The following is a 27,911-nucleotide window of genomic DNA, read 5'->3' as shown; positions in this document are numbered from 1 at the left end:
CGGGAGGCGGGTTGCTACGCAACCTCCGTTAGGCGGCGCCCAGGCCTCCGGGCCTACACTGTCCGGAGCTAAAATGGCGGAAACCTAGAATGTCGGGACCTAAACCGTTGGGACGTACAGCGTCCGGGCCTACAGCGTCCCCCCGGGCCTACAGCGTCCGGGCCTACAGCGTCCGGGCCTACAGCGTCCGGGCCTACAGCGTCCGGGCCTACAGCGTCCGGGCCTACAGAGTCCGGGCCTACAGCGCCCCCCGGGCCTAATACGGGACAAGGGTGGTCCCATACGGGACAAACCAATTTAACCCGAAATATGGGATGTCCTGTCTAATACGGGACAGTTGGCAACCCCAATGGAGACCCAGTCTGCTGTCTCATGTTGATGTCAAACAAACAACAGGGACTACTTTTCCAGCATTTGGCTAATATTCTCAACCAACACATGGGACAAAAGCACTTAGCTTGGCCATTATTCCATAATTGTTGGTGGGGACTTTATTACGTAAAATTCCCTGCAGCATTTTCTACAAGGGTGGTTTAATTAGTTGTATGGTTATATTAGAACACCCTGAGGCTGTTACAAACACTGTCTAAATGCAGAGGATCCATTTGTTCCGTGCTGTTTAATGCTCCCTTTGAAACAATGCTCTGTTATTGTTGCTTTGATCACATTCCTGTGCAGTCGCTTGGAATGATTCAGTGGTGGAGGGGAGGGGTGGTGTGTGGAGGGGTGATTTGTGGAGGGGAGGAGAGGGGTGGTGTGTGCAGGGGAGGGGTTGTGTGTGGAGGGGAGGGGCGGGGTAATGTGTGGAAGAGAGGGGAGGGGTGGTGTGTGCAGGGGAGGGGAGGGGTAGTGTGTGGAAGAGAGGGGAGGGGTGGTGTTTGGAGGGGAGGGGTGGTGTGTGGAGGGGAGGAGAGAGGAGGGGTGTGGAGGGGAGGGGAGAGGTGGGGAGAGGAGGGGTGTGGAGGGGAGGGGTGTTGTGTGGGGAGGCGTGTGGAGGGGAGTGGAGGAGTGTGGACGGGAGGGGTGGTGTGTGGAGGGGAGGAGAGGAGGGGTGTGGAGGGGTGTGGAGGAGAGGGGAGAGGCGGGGTGTGGAGGGGAGGGGTGATGTGTGGAGGGGAGGGGTGTGGAGGGGAGGGGTGTGGAGGGGAGGGGAAGGGAGGGGAGGGGTGTGGAGGGGAGGGGTGATGTGTGGAGGGGAGGGGTGTGGAGGGGAGGGGAAGGGAGGGGAGGGGTAGGGTGTGGAGGGGAGGGACAGAGTGGGGAGGGGAGAGGATGGGAGGGGAGGGGTGGTGTATGGAGGGGAGGGGTAGTGTGTGGAGTGTGGAGGGGAGGGGTGTGGAAGGGAGGAGAGAGGAGGGGTGTGGACGGGAGGGGAGAGGAGGGGAGGGGGTGGTATGTGTAGGGGGTGACAGTCTGCTTCTGCCACTTGGGTGGGTCGTAGCAGCCTAAAATGTTCACATGCCAAAATATGTAACGCCCATCCGATGGGGGGGGGGGGGGGGGAGAGAGAGAATGAGGGGGGGGGGGGAGAGAGAGAGAATGGGGGAGGGGGGAGAGAGAGGGTGGGGAGGAGAGACGGATGGTAAATTGGAATAAGATAAATCTAGTACGTGAACCGTTGATCGATGGTCAGTGTGGTCTCAGGGTTTCTGTGGCTTACCTTTCAATCAATCTTTAGACTTTTAGAGATACAGTGCGGAAAGAGGCCCTTTGGCCCCCTGAGTCCGTGCCGACCAGCCCCGTACACCAACACTGTCCTAATCACTAGGGCCAATTTCATAACTTACTGACGGTCAAGAAGGCACAGCAACGACTGTTCTACCTGAGGACACTGAAGAAGTCTGGTCTGCCCAAACAGCTGCTGACGACCTTCTACCGCTGCACCATAGAGAGCATCCTAACGCATGGCATCCCTGTGTGGTACCTCAGCAGCACGGAGGCAGAAAGGAAAGCTCTACAGCGGGTAGTCCACAGAGCTCAGAGGACCATCGGAACACAGCTACCAGCCTTGGAGGGCATCTACAACACACGATGCCTCAGAAAAGCCACCAGCATCCACAAAGACTCTTCACACCCCTGCAACAGTCTGTTCGAACTTCTACCATCGGGCAGATGCTACAAGGCCTTCTACGCCCGCACCTCCAGACTCAGGAACACCTTCATCCCCAGGGCCATAGCTGCTATGAACCGGTCCTGCTGAGCCGGATGGTCACATCGCACAGTGAACCGGCACAGATCTACTGTTTTAAAACTGTTACTGATTTTAATTCACTGGGTTGTATAAATTTATACAGATTAGCTAATTAATTTATTGCATCGTATGGGAGGAGCATTCCCAATCTCGTTGCACCCCTGTACAACGACAATAGAGATATATTGTATTGTATTGTATTGCAAGTCACCTACAAACCTGCATGCCTGTGGAAGGAAACCGGAGCACCCGGAGAAAACCCACGCAGGTCACGGGGAGAACGTGCAAACTCCGTACAGACAGCACCCATAATCCGGATTGAATCGGGGTTTCTTGCGCTGTGAGGCAGCAACTCTACCGCTGCGCCACCGTGCCACCCCCAATTTTTTTTAAACCATGAGGGAGAACCATTGAAGATTTCTCTTCCGAAGAAGGCTCCTGACCCGAAACGTCACCTATCCGTGAACTCCGGAGATACTGCCTGACCCCGCTGAGTTACTCCAGCACTTTGTGTCTTTTCTTTTACACCAGCACCTGTGGTTCCTTGTGTCATCAGCTGCTGCTGGGGTAGAAGGGGTAGGCCGTTTTGAACGGAGATGAGCAAAAGCTTTTTCACCCAAAGAGTTATGAATCTGTGGAACTCTCTGCCTCAGAAGGCAGTGGAGGCCAATTCTCTGAATGCTTTCAAGAGAGTTAGATAGAGCTCTTAAAGATAGCGGAGTCAAGGGGTATGGGGAAAAGACAGGAACAGGGTACTGATTGTGGATGATCGGCCATGATCTCAGCGAATGGCGGTGCTGGCTCGAAGGGCCAAATGGCTTACTCCTGCACCTATTGTCTATTGTCTATTGTGCGGAGTTTCCCTGACTCCACTATCTTTAAGAGCTCTATCTAGCTCTCTCTTAAAAGCATCCAGAGAATTGGCCTCCACTTCCTTCTGAGGCAGAGAATTCCACAGATTTACAACTCTCTGACTGAATTTTTTTTTTGTCCTCATCTCCGTTCTAAATGGCCTACCCTACCCCTTATTCTTAAACTGCGGCCCCTTGTTCTGGACTCCCCCAACATTGGGAACATTTTTCCTGCCTCTGACGTGTCCAATCCCTTAATAATCTTATATGTTTCAACAAGATCCAATCTTCTAAATTCCAGTGTATGCAGGCCTAGTCGCTCCAGTCTTTCAACATTTGGAGCCATTAGCGAGGGGCGATGGCCGGCGCGGACCCGATGGGCCGAAGGGCCTGTTTCCGCGCTGCGTCTCTAAACTAAAAGCTAATACTGACGTCCCTCTCACATTACAACTTCAGATGCTGCTCTGAATTTTACTTTCTCATCGTTACATTGCTCTGATAAATGGCATCTGGGAAAAAGGCATACTGTAATGCAATACGCGTAGAAATTTCATTTATTGGGGGGGGTGGGGGTCAATCAATTTTGAGAAAGGCGCTGGTAATGAAAGTATTCTTTTAAATGCAAAATAGTGCAGGGAGAACTGCGGAAATATTTTTCTTTCATATTAATTACGAATGCAATGAAAATGCCGAATGAACGCACACACAAAGTATTCGGTCACACTTCCATGGTATAAATAATCAAAGCACCATAATGTGCATTGTTGTCAGGTGTACGTTTTCGATTTTGGATTCTCTCTATTTAGTTTTTTTAAAGTTTCTTTAAGAGGTACAGCGCGGAAACAGGCCCTTTGGCACGCTGAGTCCGCAGCGATCAGCGATCCCCACACGCTAACACTGCCCTGCACACACTAGGGACAATTTGCATTTACCCCAAGCCAACTAACCTGCAAACCTGCACGTCTTTGGAATGTGGGAGGAAACATAGAAACATAGAAAATAGGTGCAGGAGGAGGCCATTCAGCCCGTCGAGCCTGCACCGCCATTCAATATGATCATGGCTGATCATCCAACTCAGTATCCTGTACCTGCCTTCTCTCCATACCCCCTGATCCCTTTAGCCACAAGGGCCACATCTAACTCCCTCTTAAATATAGCCAATGAACTGGCCTCAACTACCCTCTGTGGCAGAGAATTCCACAGATTCACCACTCTCTGTGTGAAAAAAAACTTTCTCATCTCGGTCCTAAAAGACTTCCCCCTTATCCTTAAACTGTGACCCCTTGTTCTGGACTTCCCCAACATCGGGAACAATCTTCCTGCATCTAGCCTGTCCAACCCCTTAAGAATTTTGTACGTTTCTATAAGATCCCCCCTCAGTCTTCTAAATTCCAGCGAGAAACCGAAGATCTCGGAGAAAACCCACGCAGGTCGCGGGGAGAACTGATTTAATTTACTAATTAAGTAATTAGTGGGGACTAATTTAATTTACTGTATTAATTTATTTTTTGTGTTAATTTGTTTTTTTCTATTCTGTTTTGTAATTTAGCACAATCCGCAGGTGTTCCCACTTTCATTTCACTGCACATCTTATATATGTATAATAATAATAATAATAATGCATTACATTTATATAGCGCTTTTCATATACTCAAAGACGCTTTACAGGGATTTAGAGAACATAGGGAAGTGAATAAATAGATAAATAAGTAAACGAACAGAGAAAGGAGACAGAAGGTGAGGTGACCTTCAGTGGTTGAAGGCAGTACTGAACAGGTGCGAATTCAGCGATGTTTTGAATGTGGTGAGTGTGGAGGAGTCTCTGACGGTTTGGGGTAGTGAGTTCCATTGGGTGGGAGCAGCGATGGAGAAAGCCCTGTCCCCCCAGGATCTGAGTTTGGTCCGGATGTGGGGGGATAGGAGATTGGCAGCAGCAGAGCGGAGGGTGCAGGTGGGAGTGTGCCTGTGGAGGAGGTCGGTCAGGTAGGATGGGACCAGGTTATGGAGGGCTTTGTAGGTCATGAGGAGGATTTTGTACTGGATTCTCTGGGGGATGGGGAGCCAGTGGAGTTTGTAAAGGACGGGGGTGATATGGTCACGGATCGGGGTGTGGGTGAGTAGACGGGCAGCGGAGTTTTGAATGTATTGAAGTTTACCGATGATTTTTGAGGGTGCGCCATAGAGGAGGCTGTTGCAGTAGTCCAGACGGGAGGTGATGAAGGCATGGATGAGGGTTTCTGCAGCTGTGGAGGAGAGGCATGGACGGAGACGGGCAATGTTTTTGAGGTGGAAGGTGACAAATAAACTTGACTTGACTTGAACGTACAAACTCCGCACAGACAGCACCCGCAGTCGGGATCGAACCTGGGTCTCTGGCGCTGTAATCGCTGTAAGGCAGCAACTCTGCCGCTGCACCACCGAGACCGAGACCTCCCTCTGAATTAGACGGTTTATAATTGTGTAGTTCAAACAGGCTTGCATGTTAACTAAATGTGAGTTACAAAAGATGCCACTGAATGATTTTTTACCTGCAGCTGAATCTCCTGCAACTGAGAGACCCCTAAATAGAATTTTTGCGTAAATACTGAAAGGAAACATAGAAACATAGAAAATAGGTGCAGGAGTAGGCCATTCGGCCCTTCGAGCCTGCACCGCCATTCAATATGATCATGGCTGATCATCCAACTCAGTATCCCGTACCTGCCTTCTCTCCATACCCCCTGATCCCTTTAGCCACAAGGGCCACATCTAACTCCCTCTTAAGTATAGCCAATGAACTGGCCTCAACTACCTTCTGTGGCAGAGAATTCCACAGATTCACCACTCTGTGTGAAAAAAACGTTCTCATCTCGGTCCTAAAAGACTTCCCCGTTATCCTTAAACTGTGACTCCTTGTTCTGGAAGCAGCACAGTGGCGCAGCGGCAGAGTTGCTGCCTCACAGCGCCAGAGACCCGGGTTCGAACCTGACTACGGGTGCTGTCTGTACGGGGTTTGTACGTTCTTCCCGTGACCGTGTGGGCTTTCTCCGGGTGCTCCGGTTTCCTCCCACACTCCAAAGGCGAGCAGGTTTGTAGGTGGCTTGGTTTCTGTAAATTGTTCCTAGTGTGCAGGGTGGTGTTAGTGTAGAAGGTGATCGCTGGTCGGTAGGGGTTGCCAACTATCTCACTCCCAAATGCGGGACAAGGTGATGTCACCGCCCCGCACCCCACGTAACCTCACCCAGCCAACGGTCACGTGCTCCCGCTCCACCAATGGCGGCCACCCGGGACGGGAGGCGGGTTGCTATGCAACCTCCGTCAGGCGGCGCCCGGGCCTCCGGGCCTACACTGTCTGGACCTACACTGTTCGGACCTACACCGTCTGGACCTACACTGTCTGGACCTACACTGTCCGGACCTACACTGTCTGGACCTACACTGTTCGGACCTACACCGTCTGGACCTACACTGTCTGGACCTACACTGTCCGGACCTACACTGTCCGGACCTACACTGTCCGGACCTACACTGTCCGGACCTACACTGTCCGGACCTACACTGTCCGGACCTACACTGTCCGGACCTACACTGTCCGGACCTACACTGTCTGGACCTACACTGTCTGGACCTACAGTGTCTGGACCTACACTGTCCGGACCTACACCGTCTGGGGCTACACTGTCCAGGCCTACACTGTCCGGGCCTACACTGTCTGGACTTACAGTGTCTGGACCTACACTGTCTGGACCTACACTGTCTGGACCTACACTGTCTGGACCTACACTATCTGGGCCTACACTGTCTGGACCTACACTGTCTGGACCTACACCGCCTGGGCCTACACTGTCCGGGCCTACACTGTCCGGAAGGTAGGCACAAATTTTAACCAGCATCTGCAGTTTTTTTCCTTACTACACTATCCGGACCTACAGCGTCCGGGCCGACAGCGCTCCTCCCCCCGGGCCTAACACACGACAAGGGCAGTCCCGTATGGGACAAATCAATTTACCCCCAAAATACGGGATGTCCCAGCTAATACGGAACAGTTGGCAACCCTACTGATCGGTGTGGACTCGGTGGGCCGAGGGGCCTGTTTCCACGCTGTATCTCTAAACTACTCTAAATCAGACACAAAGTGCCGGAGTAACTCAGCATCTCAGGGGAATACGGACAGGGGACATGTTTCGGTCGAGACCCTTTTTCAGACTGATTAAGGGAGATGCGGGGAGAAGAAAGCTGGAAAAGGGAAGATGCTGTCTATTGTCTAAATCCTAAATCAGAAGCCAACGAAGTTAATACTGAAATACGGAGTCTGAAGAAGGGTCTCGACCCGAAACGTCACCCATTCCTTTTCTCCACAGATGCTGCCTGCCCCGCTGAGTTACTCCAGCATTTTGTGTCTATCTTCGGTTTAAACCAGCGTCTGTATTTCCTTCCTACGCATTATGCAATAGGGAGCAAGGTTAAACAATTCCTGTGGAGAGCAGATTTGTCAGTCACGTTTCTTCCTCCGTGAGTACTGGCTAACCTCCCAAGTACTCTCATCAATAACTATTTCATTTCATATTAAAATGCTTATTTTTTCAATCTCATTCATATAACTGCTCCAGCTCCCCCCACTTAAATAGGTCAGGGAAAAGGTTCTAATGAGAAAGCAACGATTACTTTCTATTACACTGTTCAATTTCCCTGGTTCATTACAGAAATCATGCTGAGGATTAATTCTGCTGCAATCCTTGCTTTCCCACACACAACCAGCAACACATCAAAAGGCTTCAAAAGGGTCCAGTTTTACTCCTTCCAGGAACCCAAGGAAATTGCAGCGAATTGTGGACGTGGCCCAGACCATCACACAAACCGAACCGACCTCCCTTCCATTGACTCCATCTACGCCTCACGCTGCCTCGGCAAGGCCAGCAGCGCAATCACGGACGAGTCATGTTCCCAATGTTGGGGGAGCCCAGAACCAGGGGCCACAGTTTAAGAATAAGGGGTCGGCCATTTAGAACAGTGATGAGGAAAAACGTTTCCAGTCAGAGAGTTGTGAATCTGTGGAATTCTCTGCCTCAGAAGGCAGTGGAGGCCAATTCTCTGAATGCATTCAAGAGAGAGCTAGATAGAGCTCTTAAGGAGAGCGGAGTCAGGGGGTATGGGGAGAAGGCAGGAACGGGGTACTGATTGAGAATGATCAGCCATGATCACATTGAAGGGTGGTGCTGGCTCGAAGGGCCGAATGGCCTACTCCTGCCCCTATTGTTTATTGTCTACTGTCTATTGTCTATTGAGTCGCACCCCGGCCACTCCCTCTTCTCCCCTCTCCCATCGGGCAAAAGGTACAGAAGTGTGAAAATGCGCACCTCCAGATTCAGGGACAGTTTCTTCCCAGCTGTTATCAGGCAACTGAACCATCCTACCACAACCAGAGAGCAGTGCTGAACTACTATCTACCTCATTGGAGACCCTCGGACTTTCCTTGATCGGACCTTACTGGCTTTACCTTGAACTAAATGTTATTCCCTTTATCATGTGTCTTTTTCACTGTAAATGGCTCGATTGTAATCATGCATTGTCTTTCCGCTGACTGGTTAGCGCGCAGCAATAGCTTTTCACTGTACCTCGGTACACGTGACAATGAACTAAACGACACTAAACTGAAAATGTGAGGGGCTACTTCTATCCCGTGCATTAGAACGAACTGAACAACATGAATTCTGTCATGATCCAGGACAAGGCGGCCACGGTGGCGCAGCGGTAGTGTTGTTGCCTTATAGCACTTGCAGCGCCAGAGACCCGGGTTCGATCCCGACTACGGGTGCTGTCTGTACGGAGTTTGTACCTTCTCCCCGTGACCTGCGTGGCTTTTCTCTGAGATCTTCGGTTTCCCCCCACAGTCCAAAGGCGTGCAGGTTTGTAGGTTAATTGGCTTGGTATAAGTGTAAATTGTCCCTTGTGCGTGTCGGGCAGTGACAATGCGCTAAGATCGTTGGTCGGCGCGGACTCGGTGGGCCAAAGGGCCTGTTTCCGCGCCGTATCTCTAAACTAAACTGAACTAAATATACTGAATGAAGAGTGTGTGAGAGACGGGGAAATAGTGATTTGGGAGGAGAAATGGAAATGGTAAGGAATGAACGAGGAAGAGGAAAGTGGGCAGGAAGGAACTGCAGACGTTGGGTTTGCAACGAAGATAGACACAAAATGCTGGAGCAACTCAGCGGGACAGGCGGCGTCTCTGGAGAGAAAGAATGGGTGACGTTTCGGGTCGAGACCCTGCTTCACACTGGGGCAAATCAGGGCCGGCAACAGATGACCTCGGGATGGGTGGAGCTCACAATGGCCCATTGTTGGCTGGGGAAGGCATGCTCACGTGAGGGATCACAATGAATGGCGGTGCTGGCTCGAAGGGCCGAATGGCCTCCTCCTGCACCTATTTTCTATGTTTCTATGGATACAAGGATGCGAACAGTGGAACTAGCAGGACAACTAGGATTGGTGGGTGGTGGGGAATGTAGGAGTTACTTGAAATGAGAGAAATCAAAGTTCATACTGCTGGGTTGTAAGCTGCCCATGTGAAATAGGAGGTGTTATAGAGTCATAGAGTCATGGAGTGACAATAGACAATAGACAATAGGTGCAGGAGGAGGCCATTCGGCCCTTCGAGCCAGCACCGCCATTCAATGTGATCATGGCTGATCATTCTCAATCAGTACCCCGTTCCTGCCTTCTCCCCATACCCCCTGACTCCGCTATCCTTAAGAGCTCTATCCAGCTCTCTCTTGAATGCATTCAGAGAATTGGCCTCCACTGCCTTCTGAGGCAGAGAATTCCACAGATTCACAACTCTCAGATTGAAAAAGTTTTCCCTCATCTCCGTTCTAAATGGCCTACCCCTTATTCTTAAACTGTGGCCCCTGGTTCTGGACTCCCCCGACATTGGGAACATGTTTCCTGCCTCTAATTTGTCCAACCCCTTAATAATCTTATATGTTTCGATAAGATCCCCTCTCATCCTTCTAAATTCCAGTGTATACAAGCCTAGTCGCTCCAGTCTTTCAACATATGACAGTCCCACCATTCCGGGAATGAACCTAGTAAACCTACGCTGCACGACCTCAATAGCAAGAATATCCTTCCTCAAATTTGGAGACCAAAACTGCACACAGTACTCCAGGTGCTGTGGTGATACATTGTGGAAACAGGCCCTTCAGACCAACTTGCCCACATAGGCCAACATGTCTCTGCTACACCAGTCCCTCCTGCCCAAAGATTATAGAGCAGAACAAGATAGACCACTCGACCCTAAAACCCGTAGTACGTCACGGCGCCATTTTAGTAGGCAGAAACTTGCAGAAACATTAAAAAAAGAAAAATAACAAAAATCTGTGAATTGATAGATGAGATATATTCTGCATTTTTGTGGCATCATCACACATACTGTTCCCCAAAAACACTGATTACACTGCGAGAGGCACAGCGAACTAAAATGAGTTTGCTTACTAAAATGGCGGATGTTCCGCACCTTTGCGTACTACACTTCAGTATAGGCGATTTCAACGGAGTGGTTCATCTTGCTCCTTAGTACCTTTGCTCCTGCCTGCGTTTGGCCCATATCCCTCCAAACCTGTCCTATCCATGTATCTGTCTAACTCTTTCTTAAACGTTGGGATAGTCCCTGCCTCAACTACCTCCTCTGGCAACTCGTTCCGTACACCCACCACCCTTTGTGTGAAAAAGTTACCCCTCACATTCCTATTAAGTCATTTCCCCTTCACCTTAAACCTATGTCCTCTGGTCCTCGATTCCCCTACTCTGGGCAAGAGACTCTGTGCATCATTGGAGTTGTTGTTCATTGGAGTGAAGCGGGTGGCTTCACTCTGACAGTGGAGGAGGCCCAGATGGGGAATATTGGTCAGCATGGGCAAGTTGGGCCGAAGGGCCTGTTTCCACCTTGTGTGACTCTGTGACCTTAAATGTTTGCTTCGTCCTTTTGTGTACTGGTGTACCACAGTCCTTGCAAAGGTCCCATCATGGACAGGTGGGAGGGCTAAGGAATGTTGGAATGAGGATTGGTTACGGTTTCAGCACAGGACGCCACAGGAGATCCTTCTTCCCTGTGGCTACCAAAAAGCACAACTCCTCCCCCTTCTGTCTTGGGGTAGACTGACTCCCCTCCCCCTCCCCCTACCCCTGCCCCCTTCCTGAATCTTTGCACATCCCCAATCCTGGACTTTCAACTCATCACTTTAATTTCATGTTTCATGTATCTTGTTGTGCTTTTATGACTGTTGGCAGGCCAATTTGATTGATTGTGAATGATCATCCATGATCACATTGAATGGCGGTGCAGGCTCGAAGGGCCGAATGGCCTCCTCCTGCACCTATTGTCTATTGTCTAATTTCCCTCCTGGGAGAAATATCATGTTCTACCGTATCGTATCGCATTTTAAAAAAAAACCTTTTCACCCAGAGAGTTGTGAATTTGTGGAATTCTCTGCCACAGAGGGCAGTGGAGGCCAAATCACTGGATGAATTTAAAAGAGAGTTAGACAGAGCTCTGGAGGTTAGTGGAATCGAGGGATATGGGGAGAAGGCAGGCACGGGTTACTGATTGTGGATGATCAGCCACGATCACAATGAATGGCGGTGCTGGCTCGAAGGGCCAAATGGCCTCCTCCTGCACCTATTTTGTTTTCGATGTACTGTGCTGGTTAAACTGCTGAGCTGGCAGCCAGAGATCTGGACCATTAATCCAAGGATGCGAGTTTGCATCCCACCACGGCAGCTGGGGAACTTAAATTCAAGTAATTAAGTGAAATAAGGATCTAAAAAAAATGCCTGTCTTAGTTACTGCAACCACTAGAGACAATTTACAATTGTACCACAGCCAATTAGTGGAGATACAACATGGAAACACAGGCCCTTCGGCCCACCGGGTCCGCACACTAACACTATCACACACACACACGAGGGACCATTCACAATTTTACCGAAGCCAATTAACCTACAAACCCTGTACGTCTTTGGAGTGTGGGAGGAAACCGGAGCACCCGGGGAAAGCCCGCGCAGGTCACGGGGAGAAGGTGCAAACTCCGTACAGGCAGCACCCGTGGTCTGGATCGAACCCACTGGATCAGGCAGCAGATCGACCGCTGCGCCACCGTGCCGCCCCAAGTTTTGAATTTACACGCTCCCCACGGATTCTGTGGTCGGACTGAAAACACCTTTTCTCTTGTCTTTTCTTTCCTGCTTTCTGCTGCACAACCGCCAACAGCTGGGCTACCTCGTGCAGGTCTCGCTCACGTGGTTACTGGTTGCAAAAAGGGTTATTTAGATTTTTACGTGGGCAGGTTTGGTGAGACGATCCGTGTCCATGTTGTCCAGCTGTGACTCGAAGAGTGACAAGGTTGGTGAACAGCTGGCGGTGTCGGGAAGGATGTTCCACTCTGGGACAGTCCATGGATATAGTGACTGTAGGCAGCTATTTTTGTTTGCTCTAGTGTGTGCAGGATAGTGTTAATGTGCGGGGATCGCTGGGCGGCGCGGACTCGGTGGGCCGAAGGGCCTGTTTCCGCGCTGTATCTCTAAATCTAAATCTAATTCAAGTATAAATAGACCAAGTGGACCCAAACCTCTCCTGCATTAGTGCAGCACCCTCTCCTCCCCTCCTCCCCCCCCCGCTTCCCCCCTCCCCACCCTTCCTCCCTTCCCTCCCTCCCTCCCCTCCACCCCCCTCGCCCCTCCCCTCCCTCCCTCCCTCCCTCCCCTCCACCCCCCTCCCCCCTCTCCACCCTCCACCTCCCTCACCCTCCATCCTCCCCCTCCCATCCCTCCTTCCCCCCTCTCCCCTCCACCTCTCTGCCCCTCCCCCTCCCCTCCCCTCCCCTCCCTTCCTTCCCCCACTCCATCCCCCTCAACCCCCCCCCTTATCCTCCCTCCTCCCTCCCTCCCTAGGAGACAGATTTAAACTTTAAAATGTGAATAACTTTTAAAACATAACACCGATTTCAATGAAACTTCTTCCATTAGCACCAAAGGGACGACGGTGAGTAAGGTGGGCCTAAAATTGTCGCGCTATCGTGTACTGTTTCGGCTGTAGTTCAAGAACAAACAAACAGTCACTGAAATGAAGCATGCAGGTACAGCAGGCAGTGAAGAAAGCCAATGGAATGTTGGCCTTCATAACAAGAGGAGTTGAGTATAGGAGCAAAGAGGTCCTTCTGCAGTTGTACAGGGCCCTAGTGAGACCTCACCTGGAGTACTGTGCAGTTTTGGTCTCCAAATTTGAGGAAGGATATTCTTGCCATTGAGGGCGTGCAGCGTAGGTTTACTAGGTTAATTCCCGGAATGGCGGGACTGTCGTATGTTGAAAGACTGGAGCGACTAGGCTTGTATACACTGGAATTTAGAAGGATGAGAGGAGATCTTATCGAAACGTATAAGATTATTAAGGGGTTGGACACGTTAAAGGCAGGAAACATGTTCCCAATGTTGGGGGAGTCCAGAACAAGGGGCCACAGTTTAAGAATAAGGGGTAGGCCATTTAGAACTGAGATGAGGAAAAACCTTTTCAGTCAGAGAGTTGTGAATCTGTGGAATTCTCTGCCTCAGAAGGCAGTGGAGGCCAATTCTCTGAATGCATTCAAGAGAGAGCTAGATAGTGCTCTTATGGATAGCGGAGTTAGGGGGTATGGGGAGAAGGCAGGAACGGGGCACTGATTGAGAATGATCAGCCATGATCACTCTGAATTGCGATGCTGGCTCGAAGGGCCGAATGGCCTCCTCCTGCACCTATTGTCTATTGCCTATTGTCAAACAAACAAACGCGAGTTTTAGTATATAGAAGATGAAGTGACCTGAGGACTATCCTGTAAATTTCTGGGTATTGGATTGAACGCCTTTTCTCTTTTCTGCTTTGTACGTATCCATATCAATATTCCAGGCTCGGGGATAATAGTCCAATCGTTACTTTAGTCCATTGTTACAGAACAGCTTCAAAAGGTCTCTCGTTCCACACTTAAGGGCCCTTGCTATTCTTTGATACCTGTCGTTTAAGTCTGGAGAATATTTCTTCCAGTGCACCATTTGTCAAGGAAGCAAGTAATTTATACCCGAGCCAGGAAGGAAAATCTAATTAACCCCCAGAATCATTGCGTTTCGAGAGTCATGCTTCACGTGCGTGCGCTTGGGAAGAAAGACATCTTATCCAGACGTGGCATGAACTAACACTGCCAGAGCGAAAGGGTCCAAGGACTGAAAGGACTAAATGCTTTTGATGGGTGGTCGAAGGAGATATTGAAGCTGGGACGAAAACTGCTATTAAAATGATAAGTCCCAGAGGAATGCCATAATGAACTGGAAAAAAGGAATAGGTGATATTTTGGGTTGAGAATGAATGAACTTATAAATGAATACTATATTGTCACATGTGGCAAGTCACAGTGAAATTCTTTGCTGGCCTACCCAGGACATAGTTGTCACGTAAGGGTGTGACTAGTATAAGAAAATAACTGCAGATGCTGGTACAAAAATGGGCGGCACGGTAGCGCAGCGGTAGAGTTGCTGCTTTACAGCGAATGCAGCGCCGGAGACTCAGGTTCGATCCTGACTACGGGTGCTGCACTGTAAGGAGTTTGTACGTTCTCCCCGTGACCTGTGTGGGTTTTCTCCGAGATCTTCGGTTTCCTCCCACACTCCAAAGACGTACAGGTATGTAGGTTAATTGGCTGGGTAAATGTAAAAATTGTCCCTAGTGGGTGTAGGATAGTGTTAATGTACGGGGATCGCTGGGCGGCACGGACTTGGTGGGCCGAAAAGGCCTGTTTCCGGCTGTATATATATGATATGATGATATGATATGATAAATCGAAGGTATTTATTCGCAAAATGCTGGAGTAACTCAGCAGGTCAGGCAGCATCTCAGGAGAGAAGGAATGGGCAACGTTTCGGGTCGATACCCTTCTTCAGACTCGACCCGAAACGTCGCCCATTCCTTCTCTCCTGAGATGCTGCCTGACCTGCTGAGTTACTCCAGCATTTTATGAATAAAGGGTGTGACTAGTGGTACCGTCCTTTTTAACGGTAGTCACAAAATCTGGAGTAACCCAGCGGGTCAGGCAGCATCTCTGGAGAGAAGGAATGGGTCTGAAGAAGGGTCTCGACCCGAAACGTCACCCATTCCTTCTCTCCCGACATGCTGCCTGACCCGCTGAGTTACTCCAGCATTTTGTGTCTACCTTTGGTTTCAACCAGCATCTGCAGTTTTTTTTCTTACGATCTTTTTTGGTTATGTTCAGTTTAGAGATACAGCGCGGAAACAGGCCCTTTGGCCCACCGGGTCCGCGCCGCCCAGCGATCCCCGCACATTAACACTATCCTACACACACTAGGGACAATTTACACACATACGCCAAGCCAATTAACCTACAAACCTGTTCGCCTTTGGACAGTGTGGGAGGAAACCGAAGATCTCGGAGAAAACCCTCGCAGGTCACGGGGAGAACGTACAAACTCCATACAGACAGCGCCCGTAGTCGGGATTGAACCCGGGTCTCCGGCGCTGCAAGCACTGTAAGGCAGTAACTTTACCGCTGCGCCACCGTGACCCCCCTGTTCACCACAGATGCTGCCTGACCCACTGAGTTACTCCAGCTTTTTGTGTCTGTTGTCACAAAACCCTCTGTGGTTTACATTTTAGATTTAGATTTTTTTAGATTTAGAGATACAGCGCAGAAACAGGCCCTTCGGCCCAACGGGTCCGCGCCGCCCAGCGATCCCCGCACACTAACACTATCCTACACCTACTAGGGACAATTTTTACATTTGCCCAGCCAATTAACCTACATACCTGTACGTCTTTGGAGTGTGGGAGGAAACCGAAGATCTCGGAGAAAACCCACGCAGGTCACGGGGAGAACGTACAAACTCCGTACAGACGGCGGCCGTAGTCAGGATCGAACCTGAGTCTCCGACGCTGCATTCGCTGTGAGGCAGCAACTCTACCGCTGCGCCACCGTGCCGCCTATGTTCACTTATGTTTTTCAAGAAAGGAAATATGACCCAAAGAAGGGTCTCAATCTGAAACCTCACCTGTTCATGTTCTCCAGAGATGCTGCCTGACCCGCTGAGTAACTCTGCCAATTTGTATCCTTATGCCAGAGGAGGGAGGCTGAGGAGGTGGATAGTCGAGGCTGGGACTATCCCAACGTCGAAGAAACAATTAGATCGGTACATGGATAGGACAGGTTTGGAGGGATATGGGCCAAACGCAGGCAGGTGGGACTGGTCTAGCTGGGACATGTTGGCCGGTGTGGGCAAGTTGGGCCGAAGGGCCTGTTTCCACGCTGTGTCACTCTTTGACTCTATAAATGTGGGCGGCACGGTGGCGCAGCGGTAGAGTTGCTGCCTTACAGCGAATGCAGCGCCGGAGACTCAGGTTCAATCCTGACTACGGCCGCCGTCTGTACGGAGTTTGTACGTCCTCCCCGTGACCTGCGTGGGTTTTCTCCGAGATCTTCGGTTTCCGCCCACACTCCAAAGACGTACAGGTACGTAGGTTAATTGGCTGGGCAAATGTAAAAATTGTCCTTAGTGGGTGTAGGATAGTGTTAATGTGCGGGGATCGCTGGGCGGCGCGGACCCGGTGGGCCGAAGGGCCTGTTTCTGCGCTGTATCTAAATCTAAAATCTAAATTTAATCAGAAACATTGAATGTCCATGAGATGACTGGACTATCACAAAAACCTACATGGTTCACGTGTTTTTCAAGCAAGCTAATCTGCTCTCCTTCATGTTCATAAGTTCATAAGTTATAGGAGCAGAATTGGGCTATTCGGCCCATCGAGTCTACTCCGCCATTCAATCACGGCTGGTCTATCATTCCCTCTCAACCCCATTCTCCTGCCTTCTCCCCACAACCTCTGACACCCGTACTGATCAAGAATCTATCTATCTCTGCCTGAAAAACACCCATTGACTGACTTGGCCTCCACAGCCTTCCGTGGCAATGAATTCCACAGATTCACCACCCTCTGACTAAAGAAATTCCTCCTCACCTCCTTCCTAAAGACACGTCCTTTAATTCTGAGGCTGTGCCCTCTGGTCCTGGACTCTCCCACTGGTGGAAACATCCTGGGCCAAAGAAGGGTCACGACCTGGAGAAAAGGTGGCGCAGCGGTAGAGTTGCCGCCTTACAGCGAATGCAGCGCCGGAGACCCAGGTTCGATCCCGACCATGGGTGCTTGTCTGTACGGAGTTTGCACGTTCTCCCCGTGACCTGCGTGGGTTTTCTCCGAGATCTTCGGTCTCCTCCCACACTCCAAAGACGTACAGGTTTGAGGGTTAATTGGCTTGGTAAATGTAAAAATTGTTCCTAGTGGGTTGCGTGTGCAGGGTAGTGTTAATGTACGGGGATGGTTGGTTGGCGCGGACCCAGTGGGCCGAAGGGCCTGTTTCCGCGCTGTATCTCTGAACTAAACTAAACCTGACACCATGTTCTCCGCAGACGCTGCCTGACCCGCTGAGTAACTCCAACACTTTTATGTCCCTTTGTGTAAACCAGGGAATCTGCAGTTCCTTGTTACTAGAGGATCTATAACTGTACGAGATTCCATGAAGGCTGGCAATGTTTCCAGGATAGATTCCTGGTTGAAATGAAGAACTACTGGCCACATCTTCCCATCCCCTCCCCTTTCTGCGTTCCGCAGAGACCGTTCCCTCCGTAACTCCCTGGTCCACTCGTCCCTTCCTACCCAAACCACCCCAACCCCGGGCACTTTCCCCTGCAACCGCACGAGATGCAACACCTGTCCCTTTATCTCCACCCTCCACTCCATCCAAGGACCCAAACAGTCTTTTCAGGTGATGTAGAGGTTCACCTGCACCTCCTCCAACCTCATCTATTGTATCCGCTGTTCCAGATGTCAACGTCTCTACATCGGCGAGACCAAACGCAGGCTCGACGATCATTTCGCTCAACACCTTCGCTCAGTCCGTCTTAACCAACCTGATCTCCCGGTGGCTCAGCACTTCAACTCCCATTCCCACTCCCAGTCTGACCTTTCTGTCATGGGCCTCCTCCAGTGCCATAGTGAGGCCCAGCGCAAATTGGAGGAACAGCACCTCATATTTCGCTTGGGCAGCTTGCAGCCCAGCGGTATGAACATTGACTTCTCCAACTTTAGATAGCTCCTCTGTCCCTCTCTTCCCTTCCCCCTTCCCAGTTCTCCCTCTATCTTCCTGTCTCCAACTACATCCTATCATTGTCCCGCCCCCTCGCCTGACATCAGTCTGAAGAAGGGTCTTGACCCGAAATGTCACCCATTCCTTCTCTCCTGAGATGCTGCCTGACCCGCTGAGTTACACCAGCAATCCACCTTCGATTTGTACCAGCATCTGCAGTTATTTTCCTACAGAATTTAAGCAAATCGCTTCTGTTTTTTTGGGGGGGGGGGTTGTTTTTATTGGAACTTTCCGCTTTATTCCAGCTCGCTGTGAAAATTTGCTCCGCGCTGTTTTTTAAAAATGCATTTTGATGGCTTTAGCATGACTCACATTGAAATTGAAAAGCTTCCTCAATTGCATGATCTTAAACCCGCTGTGCCTAATGTGCGCGGATGATGGATAGGTGGCCGCGGCATTAAGTTTTACTCTCAGGGAGCGAGCCTACGCTCTGGGCACTGTGCGGGAAGGAACTGCAGATGCTGGAGATGGTCGCAAAATGCCGGAGTGACCCAGCGGGACCGGCAGCATCTCCGGAGAGAAGGAACGGGCAGCAAGTTGACAATAGGCAATAGGTGCAGGAGGAGGCCATTCGGCCCTTCGAGCCAGCACCGCCATTCAATGTGATCATGGCTGACCATTCTCAATCAGTACCCCCGTTCCTGCCCTCTCCCCATACCCCCTGACTCCGCTATCCTTAAGAGCTCTATCCAGCTCTCTCTTGAATGCATTCAGAGAATTGGCCCCCACTGCCTTCTGAGGCAGAGAATTCCACAGATTCACAACTCTCTGACTGAAAAAGTTTTTCCTCATAGAAATATAGAAACATAGGTGCAGGAGGAGGCCATTCGGCCCTTCGAGCCTGCACTCATCTCAGTTCTAAATGGCCTACCCCTTATTCTTAAACTGTGGCCCCTGGTTCTGGACTCCCCCAACATTGGGAACATGTTTCCTGCCTCTAACGTGTCCAACCCCTTAATAATCTTATACGTTTCGATAAGATCTCCTCTCATCCTTCTAAATTCCAGTGTATACAAGCCTAGTCGCTCCAGTCTTTCAACATATGATAGTACCGCCATTCCGGGAATTAACCTAGTAAACCTACGCTGCACGCCCTCAATAGCAAGAATATCCTTCCTCAAATTTGGGAGAGTTGTTTGCCTTTACAGCGCTTGCAGCGCCAGAGACCCCGGGTTCGAACCCAGCTAGGGGTGCTTGTCTCTGCACGTTCTTCCCGCGACCTGCCTGGCGTTTGGTATACATATATGACTGGGGTTGGAGAGGCTCCTGAGGAGGTTTACAAGAATGATCCCAGGAATGAGTGGGTTAACATACGATGAGCGTTTGACGGCACTGGGCCTGTACTCTCCGGAGTTTGGATGGATGAGAGAGGGACCTCATTGAAACTTACCAAATAGTGAAAGGCCTGGAAAGAGTGGATGTAGGGAGGATGTTTCCACTGGTGGGAGAGTCGAGAATCAGAGACAAGAGCCTCAGAATAAAAGGATGTTCATTTAGGAAGGAGATGAGGAGGAATTTCTTTAGTCTTTAGGGTGGAGAATCTGTGGAATTCAATACCACAGAAGACTGTGGAGGCCAAGTCAATGGTTATATTTATATTTAGATTTAGAGATACAGCGCAGAAACAGGCCCTTCGGCCCGCCGGGTCCGCGCCGCCCAGCGATCCCCGCACACCAACACTATCCCACACCCACTAGGGACAATTTTTTTATATTTGCCCAGCCAATTAACCTACATACCTATACGTCTTTGGAGTGTGGGAGGAATCTGAAGATCTCGGAGAAAACCCACGCAGGTCACGGGGAGAACGTACAAACTCCGTACAGACGGCGCCCGTAGCCAGGATGAAACCTAAGTCTCCGGCGCTGCATTCGCTGTAAGGCAGCAACTCTACCGCTGCGCCACCGTGCCGCTCATTTAAGGTGGAGATTGAGAGTTTCTTGTTTAGTGTGGGCATCGTGGGTTATGGGGAGAAGGCAGGATAATGGGGTTAGGAGGGAGAGATAGATCAGCCACGATTGAATGCAGAATAGACTTGATGGGCCGAATGGCCTAATTCTGTTCCTATCACTCGTGATCTCATGAACTAATGAAAATTCAAATCTTATTGTCTATGTTCTTTCAACACATATGATGTGTTGAAAGAACAAATTAGCACCTTTTCCTCTTTCTGCACCAAATTCCCAAGCTGACTAAGTTTAGAACCATATTTAAAGTTATCATCTGTTCAAATGAACTCCATACAACTCTTAATTGGTTTAGTTTAGTTTCGAGATACAGCAAGGAAACAGGCCCCTTGGACAAGCATCCTTTGTCTGGACTTACGTTTCGCTTATAGACGATGTACGGACAAGGTGATTGTTTATTGCAACATTCCAGCAATCCTGACTACGTGCGCTGTCTGTACGGAGTTTGTACGTTCTCCCCGTGACACGCATGAGTTCTCTCCGGTTTCCTCCCACACTATAAAGACGTGCAGGTTTTCAGGTTAATTGGCCTCTGTAAATTGTCCCCAGTGTGTAGGATAGAACTAGTGTCGATCGCCGGTCGGTGCGGACTTGATAGGCCGAAGGGCCTGTTTCCACGCTGTATCTTTAAACTAAACTAAACTTTGCCATTTGCAAACATTTCCTTGACCATTGGTATCTGTTCAGGTGCTATTGAATAACTGGCCTGATTTGGATGGACTGTTGTATAAAGGAAGTGGGTTATATATTTAGACTTTAATTTTTTTAATTGAATCGAACAATCATGTCATGGAATTTTACGAGGATGTTGCCAGGACTATTGGGAGAAGTTGGGCAGGATTGGACTGCACTCCTTGGAGTGCAGGAGGATGAGATGTGGTCTTGTAGTGGTTTCGTTTACTTTTACTTTATACATACAGCGTGGAAACAGGCCCTTCGGCCCACCGGGTCTGTACCGACCAGCTATCACCCTGGGCACTAATACTATCCTACACACATACACTAGGGACAATTTACAATTTCACCAATGCCAATTAATGAACAAAACTGCACGTCTTTGGAGTGTGGGAGGAAACCAGAGCACCCGGAGAAAACCCACGCTGTCACAGGGAGAGCGTACAAACTCCGTACAGACAGCACCTGTATTCAGGATCGAACCCGGGTCTCTGGCGCTGTAAGGCAGCAACTCTACCGCTGTGCCACCGTGCCACCCTCAAAGTATAAGATCATGAGGGTGATATATAGGGTAGACGCATAGTCTTTTACCCAGAGTTGGGGAAATCAAGAACCAGAGGACATCGGTTTAACGTTGAGAGGGTAAAGATTTAATGGGAACCTGAGGGGCAACGTTTTCACACAGAGGGTGGTGGGTGTATGGAATAAGCTGCCAGAGGAGGTAGTTGATGCAGAAACGATAACAACATTTAAAATACATTTTGACAGGTAAATGGATAGGAAAGGCTTAGAGGGATATGGGCCAAATGTGGGCAGTTGGGACTAGACAATAGACAATAGACAATAGACAATAGGTGCAAGAGTAGGCCATTCGGCCCTTCGAGCCAGCACCACCATTCAATGTGATCATTGTAGTGTAGATGGGGCACTTTGGTCGGCATGGGCAAGTTGGGCCAAAGGGCCTGTTTCTCTGCTGTATGACTCCATGACTCTTTTCACTGTACCTCGGTATTAGAGTTGCCAACTGTCCCATATTAGCCGGGACATCTCGTATTTTGGGCTAAATTGGTTTGTCCGGTACTAGGCCGCTGTCGGCCGGGACAGTGTAGGCTAACTGGAGTGCAGGAGGATGAGACGTGGTCTTGTAGTGGTTTAGTTTACTTTTACTTTATACATACAGCGTGGAAACAGTCCCTTCGGCCCACCGAGTCTGTACCGACCAGCTATCACCCCGTGCACTAATACTATCCTACACACATACACTAGGGACAATTTACAATTTCACCAATGCCAATTAATGAACAAAACTGTCCGTTTTTGGAGTGTGGGAGGAAACCAGAGCACCCGGAGAAAACCCATGCTGTCACAGGGAGAGCGTACAAACTCCGTACAGACAGCACCCGTAGTCAGGATCGAACCCGGGTCTCTGGCGCTGTAAGGCAGCAACTCTACCGCTGTGCCACTGTGCCGCCCTCAAAGTATAAGAGCATGAGGGTGATATATAGGGTAGATGCATAGTCTTTTACCCAGAGTTGGGGAAATCAAGAACCAGAGGACATCGGTTTAAAGTTGAGAGGGGAAAGATTTTAATGGGAACCCGAGGGGCAACGTTTTCACACAGAGGGTGGTGGGTGCATGGAATAAGCTGCCACAGGAGGTAGTTGAGGCAGAAACTATAACAACATTTAAAATACATTTTAACGGGTAAATGGATAGGAAAGGCTTAGAGGGATATGGGCCAAATGCGTGCAGTTGGGACTAGACAATAGACAATAGGTGCAAGAGTAGGCCATTCGGCCCTTCGAGCCAGCACCACCATTCAATGTGATCATTGTAGTGTAGATGGGGCACTTTGGTCGGCATGGGCAGGTTGGGCCAAAGGGCCTGTTTCTCTGCTGTATGACTGCACGACTCTTTTCACTGTACCTCGATATTAAAGTTGCCAAATGTCCCGTATTAGCCGGGACATCTCGTATTTTAGGCTAAATTGGTTTGTCCCATACTAGGCCCGCGGGCCGCTGTCGGCCGGGACAGTGTAGGCTAACAGAGTGTGTTCGGGGAGAGGGGGCCGAGTGTGTTTGCCTTACGGAGTCCGCGTGGCAACCCGCCTCCCGGCCCTGGCGGCCGCCATTGGTGGAGCGGGAGCACGTGGCCGCTGGCTGGGCGAGGCCACGTGGGGGCGCGGGGCGGTGACATATTTGGGAGTGAGATAGTTGGCAACCCTTCTCGGTACTCGTGACAATAAACTAAACTGATAAACTATGTCAGTCTGAAGAAGGGTCTCGACCCGAAAAACGTCGCCCATTCCTTCTCTCCCGAGATGCTGCCTGACCTGCTGAGTTACTCCAGCATTTTGTGAATAAATACCTTCGATAAACTATGAAGCCGGGCCTTTGGCCGACTGAATCCGTGCCGGCCATCAACCACACATTTACACTGATCCTACACTAACCCTGATATTGTTTGTTGTCCGCAGATTCCCACGAACTCTTCCCTTACAAGATTCATGATTTTCCCTGCAGATCACTGCCAAGATATCAGCAGCTCCCATGTCCAATTGCCTCTCTCCCTCCTTATCTCCTGCCGAGATTCTCTGTTGTTCTTTCCTTATCTCCATCCGACGTTTAATCGGTCTCTGTCTTTCTCTCCCACACACGGCCGGTATCTTCTTCTTTCACCCGATATCTTCGAATCAACTGACATTTTATATTAAAAATAACCCGGATTTCAATGCTCTTGTCTGTGGGGATCAGATACCACTGCTAAAATTGAAGATTGCTAACTGAAGCCACCAAAATTAATCATCAGAAATTAGACTTTACTTCAGACTTGAGAGATACAGGGCGGAAACAGGCCCTTCGGCCCACCCAGTACCGTGCCACCCAGTCATCCCCCTGGACACTAGTACTATCCTCCACGCGAGGTATCACAAAATACTGGAGTAAACTTAGCAGGTCAGGCAGCATCTCTGGAGAGAAGGAATGGGTGACGTTTCGGGTCGAGACCCAAAACGTCCATCAGTCTGAAGAAGGGTCTCGACCCGAAACGTCACCCATTCCTTCTCTTCAGAGATGCTGCCTGACCTGCTGAGTTACTCCAGCATTTTGTGATACCTTCGATTTGTACCAGCATCTGCAGTTATTTTCTTACACACCCTACACGCTAGGAACAGTTCATAATTTACAGAAGACAATTAACCCTACGTTCTCCCCGGGTTTTGTGGGTTTTCTCAGGATGCTCAGGTTTCCCCCCGCATGCCAAAGACGTAGAGTTTTGTACGTTAGCTGGCTTTGGTAAAAATTGTAAATTGTCCCTAGTGCTATCTCTAAACCCTAAAGTAAAGTCTAAAGTATATTCTGTACTTGTGTCTGGTTTCTTGTAGAATCAGTATGGATAGAAATGAGGAATTGTAAGGGTAAAAAGACCCTAATGGGAGTTATCTACAGGCCCCCAAACAGTAGCCTCGACATAGAGTGCAAGTTGAATCAGGAGCTAATGTAGGCCCGGAGGCCCTGCCCTATAATTGTCATTAACCAACAGAATGCTGGTCTTTTATTCATCTTTCTTAAATAAAGATGAGCAGGTTTTGGAATTCTTAATTTTATTTGAGTTTCTTATAAACAGAGGTTTATGTAAAAATGTCCCCTAGTGTGTCTAGGGTGGTGTTAATGTGCAGGGATCGCTGGTCGGCACGGACCCGGTAGGCCGAAGGGCCTGTTTCAGTGCCATATCTCTTAACTAAACTAAAAAAAGATAGATAAGGTGGTAAAGAAGGCCCTTGGTTTATTGGTCTTCGTAAGACAGGGTAATGAGTATAGAAGTAAGGCCATTAGTTACAGTTATGGTTGCCAACTGTACTGTATTAGCTGGGACATCCCGTATTTTGGGCTAAATTGGTTGGTCCCATACAGGAGCGCCCTTGTCCTGTATTAGGCCTGGGGGGGCGCTGTAGGCCCGGACACTGTAGGCCCGGACACTGTAGGCCCGGACACTGTAGGCCCGGACACTGTAGGCCCGGACACTGTAGGCCCGGACACTGTAGGCCCGGACACTGTAGGCCCGGATACTGTAGTCCCAGACACTGTAGGCCAGGAGGCCAGGGTGCTGCCTAACGGAGGTTGCATAGCAACCCGCCTCCCTGCCCGGGCGGCCGCCTTTCGTGGAGCTGGAGCACGTGGCTGCTGGCTGGGTGAGGTCATGTGGGGCGGTGACGTCACCTTTTGTCTCTTATTTGGAAGTCAGAAAGTTGGCAACCCTAGTTACAGTTGTACAAAAAGTTGATCAGGTCACACTTGGAGTATTGTGTTCAGATTTGGTCACTCTGCTGCTGGAATAGTATTATTAAACTGGTAAGCGAAGGTGGCCGGGTGGGCTAGGAGAGGGAGAACAGTCCGCTGGATGATCCGGACAGAGGTGGCGGCTGGAGGCCCTGCAGCAGCCTGGGGCTCGCCTGGATCGGGCCCCGCTCCAGGTGACCGAGCGTGCGGACCGGGCTGGACTTTGAAAATGGCGCCAAAACCTGGCGACTCTTGCCACGTTGTCTTAGTGGACTATTTATACACTCTTAGAAACATAGAAACATAGAAAATAGGTGCAGGAGTAGGCCATTCGGCCCTTCGAGCCTGCATCGCCATTCAATATGATCATAGCTGATCATCCAACTCAGTACCCCGTACCTACCTTCTCTCCATACCCCCTGATCCCTTTAGCCACAAGGGCCACATCTAACTCCCTCTTAAATATAGCCAATGAACTGGCCTCAACTACCTTCTGTGGCAGAGAATTCCACAGATTCACCACTCTCTGTGTGAAAAAACCCTTTCTCATCTCGGTCCTAAAAGACTTCCCCCTTATCCTTAAACTGTGACCCCTTGTTCTGGTACTATTGGGAATTGTGCTTGGGTATGGCAATGCTTTACTGAACTGTACATCTGTACACATGATAATAAAGAACCATTGAACTATGATATCAATTAAAACAACTGCTTTGAAGCATTGCTGTTTGTACAGACTCATACATCATGGAAACAGGCCCTTCGGCCCAATTTGCCCAGGCCGACCAATAAGTCCCATCTACACTAGTCCCACCTGCCCATGTCTGGCCTTTATCCCTCTAAACCTACCCTACCTGTCCAAATGTCTTTTTAAAAGTGGGATTCGATTAGGATTAGTGTAAATGGGCGGTCGATGGTTGGCACGGACTCGGTGGGCCATAGGGACCTGTTTCTGCGCTGTGTCTCTCAATGACTACATCTGCTTCCGAAATTGGCACTTACTGGGACCTTGTCCAAACCGCTTTGTTCTCACGCACCTCAAGGGAACGATGACCTCCGTACGTGCGGGGAAAACTGGGCCTCTTTCCACACTGTTTAGTTTAGAGATACAGCGCGGAAACAGGCCCTTTGGCCCACCGACCCCGCGCCGACCAGCGATCCCCGCTGCCCGGGCCTACAGTGTCCGGGCCTACAGCGCCCCCCCCCCGGCCTAATACGGGACACTACCCTACACATACTCGGGACAATTTTACATTTATACCAAGACAATTAACTGGCAAACCTGTACGTTTTTGCAATGTGGGAGGAAACCAAAGATCTCGGAGAAAACCCACGGGGGGGAGAATGTACAAACTCCGTACAGACAGCACCCGTGGTTAGGATCGAGCCCGGGTCTCTGGTGCTGTGAGGCAGCGACTCTAATAACCACTACCACTGCTTGTGGGACAGTGAGACGGGGAAAACTGGGCCCGAAGTTGCCAGGTTGCCCTGAACTACGAGAGGTCACCCTACGAAAATATCCGTCTGTAAAGGCCTTCTGCACAAGCCAGTTCTCTCTGAGAGCAGCTGAATTAATAATGGAGCAGTATTGACTGAAACGCACTGCTGGGGCAGCTGTGGTTCTAAAGGCATCAGCTTCAGTGTTTCAGTTCGATCCATTTTTATTATCAACAAAAGCAACGGAAATTTCCCAGAAGTGTTTGCACGTGAATGTGGAGCCTGTGGCAGTGGAGGGCGAGATCATGAGCTCAGATTCAACCCCAGAGACCGGCTGCTTTATCCAGCTTGACAGTAGTTTATCCTAGACCCGACAAGAGGTTTATTAAATTATGAGAGGCATAGATGGAGCGGACAGTCAGAAGATGGGAACACAAAATGGGATGGGCAACATCTCTGGATAGAAGGAATGGGTGACGTTTCGGATCGAGACCCTTCTTAAGATGAAGAAGGTCCAACGAACGGTCTCTACCCGAAACGTCACCCATTCCTTCTCTCCAGAGATGCCGCCTGTCCCGCTGAGTTACTCCAGCATTTTGTGTCCATCTTCGGTTTAAGCCAGCATCTGCAGTTCCTTCCCAGACAGTCAGAACTGGGGTGGAAATGTGAAAGACTAAAGGGCGTAGTTTAGTTTCGGTTTAGTCTGTGCCGAGTACAGTGAAAAGCTTTTGTGTTGCGTGCCAACCCAGTTGGGGGATAAATACATGTTTACAATCGATCCGTTTACAGTGTACGGATACATGGTCAGGGAATAGTTTAAGGAGATCATAGTTAAAGTAAGAAATGTTGCTGTTGCAGTGGAGATTTAAGAGTGTGGTGCGTTTGAAATATGTGCTTGTAGATAGTTTAGTTTAGATTAGAGATACAGCACGGACACAGGCCCTTTCGGCCCACCGGGTCCGCGCCGACCAGCGATCCCCGCACATTGACACTATCCTACACCCACTAGGGACAATTTTTACATTTACCAAAGCCAATTAACCTACAAACCTGTACGTCTTTGGAGTGTGGGAGGAAACCGAAGATCTCGGAGAAAACCCACGCAGGTCACGGGGAGAACGTACAAACTCCGTACAGACAGCGCCCGTAGTCGGGATCGAACCCGTGTCTCCGGCGCTGCATTCGCTGTAAGGCGGCAACTCTACCGCTGCGCCACCGTGCCTGCCCGGTAGATCTGCTTCTGTGGTTAGCACGCAAATAGTCGTCTGGGGGTTAGGCACCGTGTTTAGTTTAGTTTAGAGATA

The sequence above is a fragment of the Rhinoraja longicauda genome, chromosome 12 (assembly GCF_053455715.1).
Source record: "Rhinoraja longicauda isolate Sanriku21f chromosome 12, sRhiLon1.1, whole genome shotgun sequence".
NCBI classification, from domain to species: Eukaryota; Metazoa; Chordata; class Chondrichthyes; order Rajiformes; family Arhynchobatidae; genus Rhinoraja; species Rhinoraja longicauda.
This window is presented reverse-complemented; position numbering follows the sequence as displayed.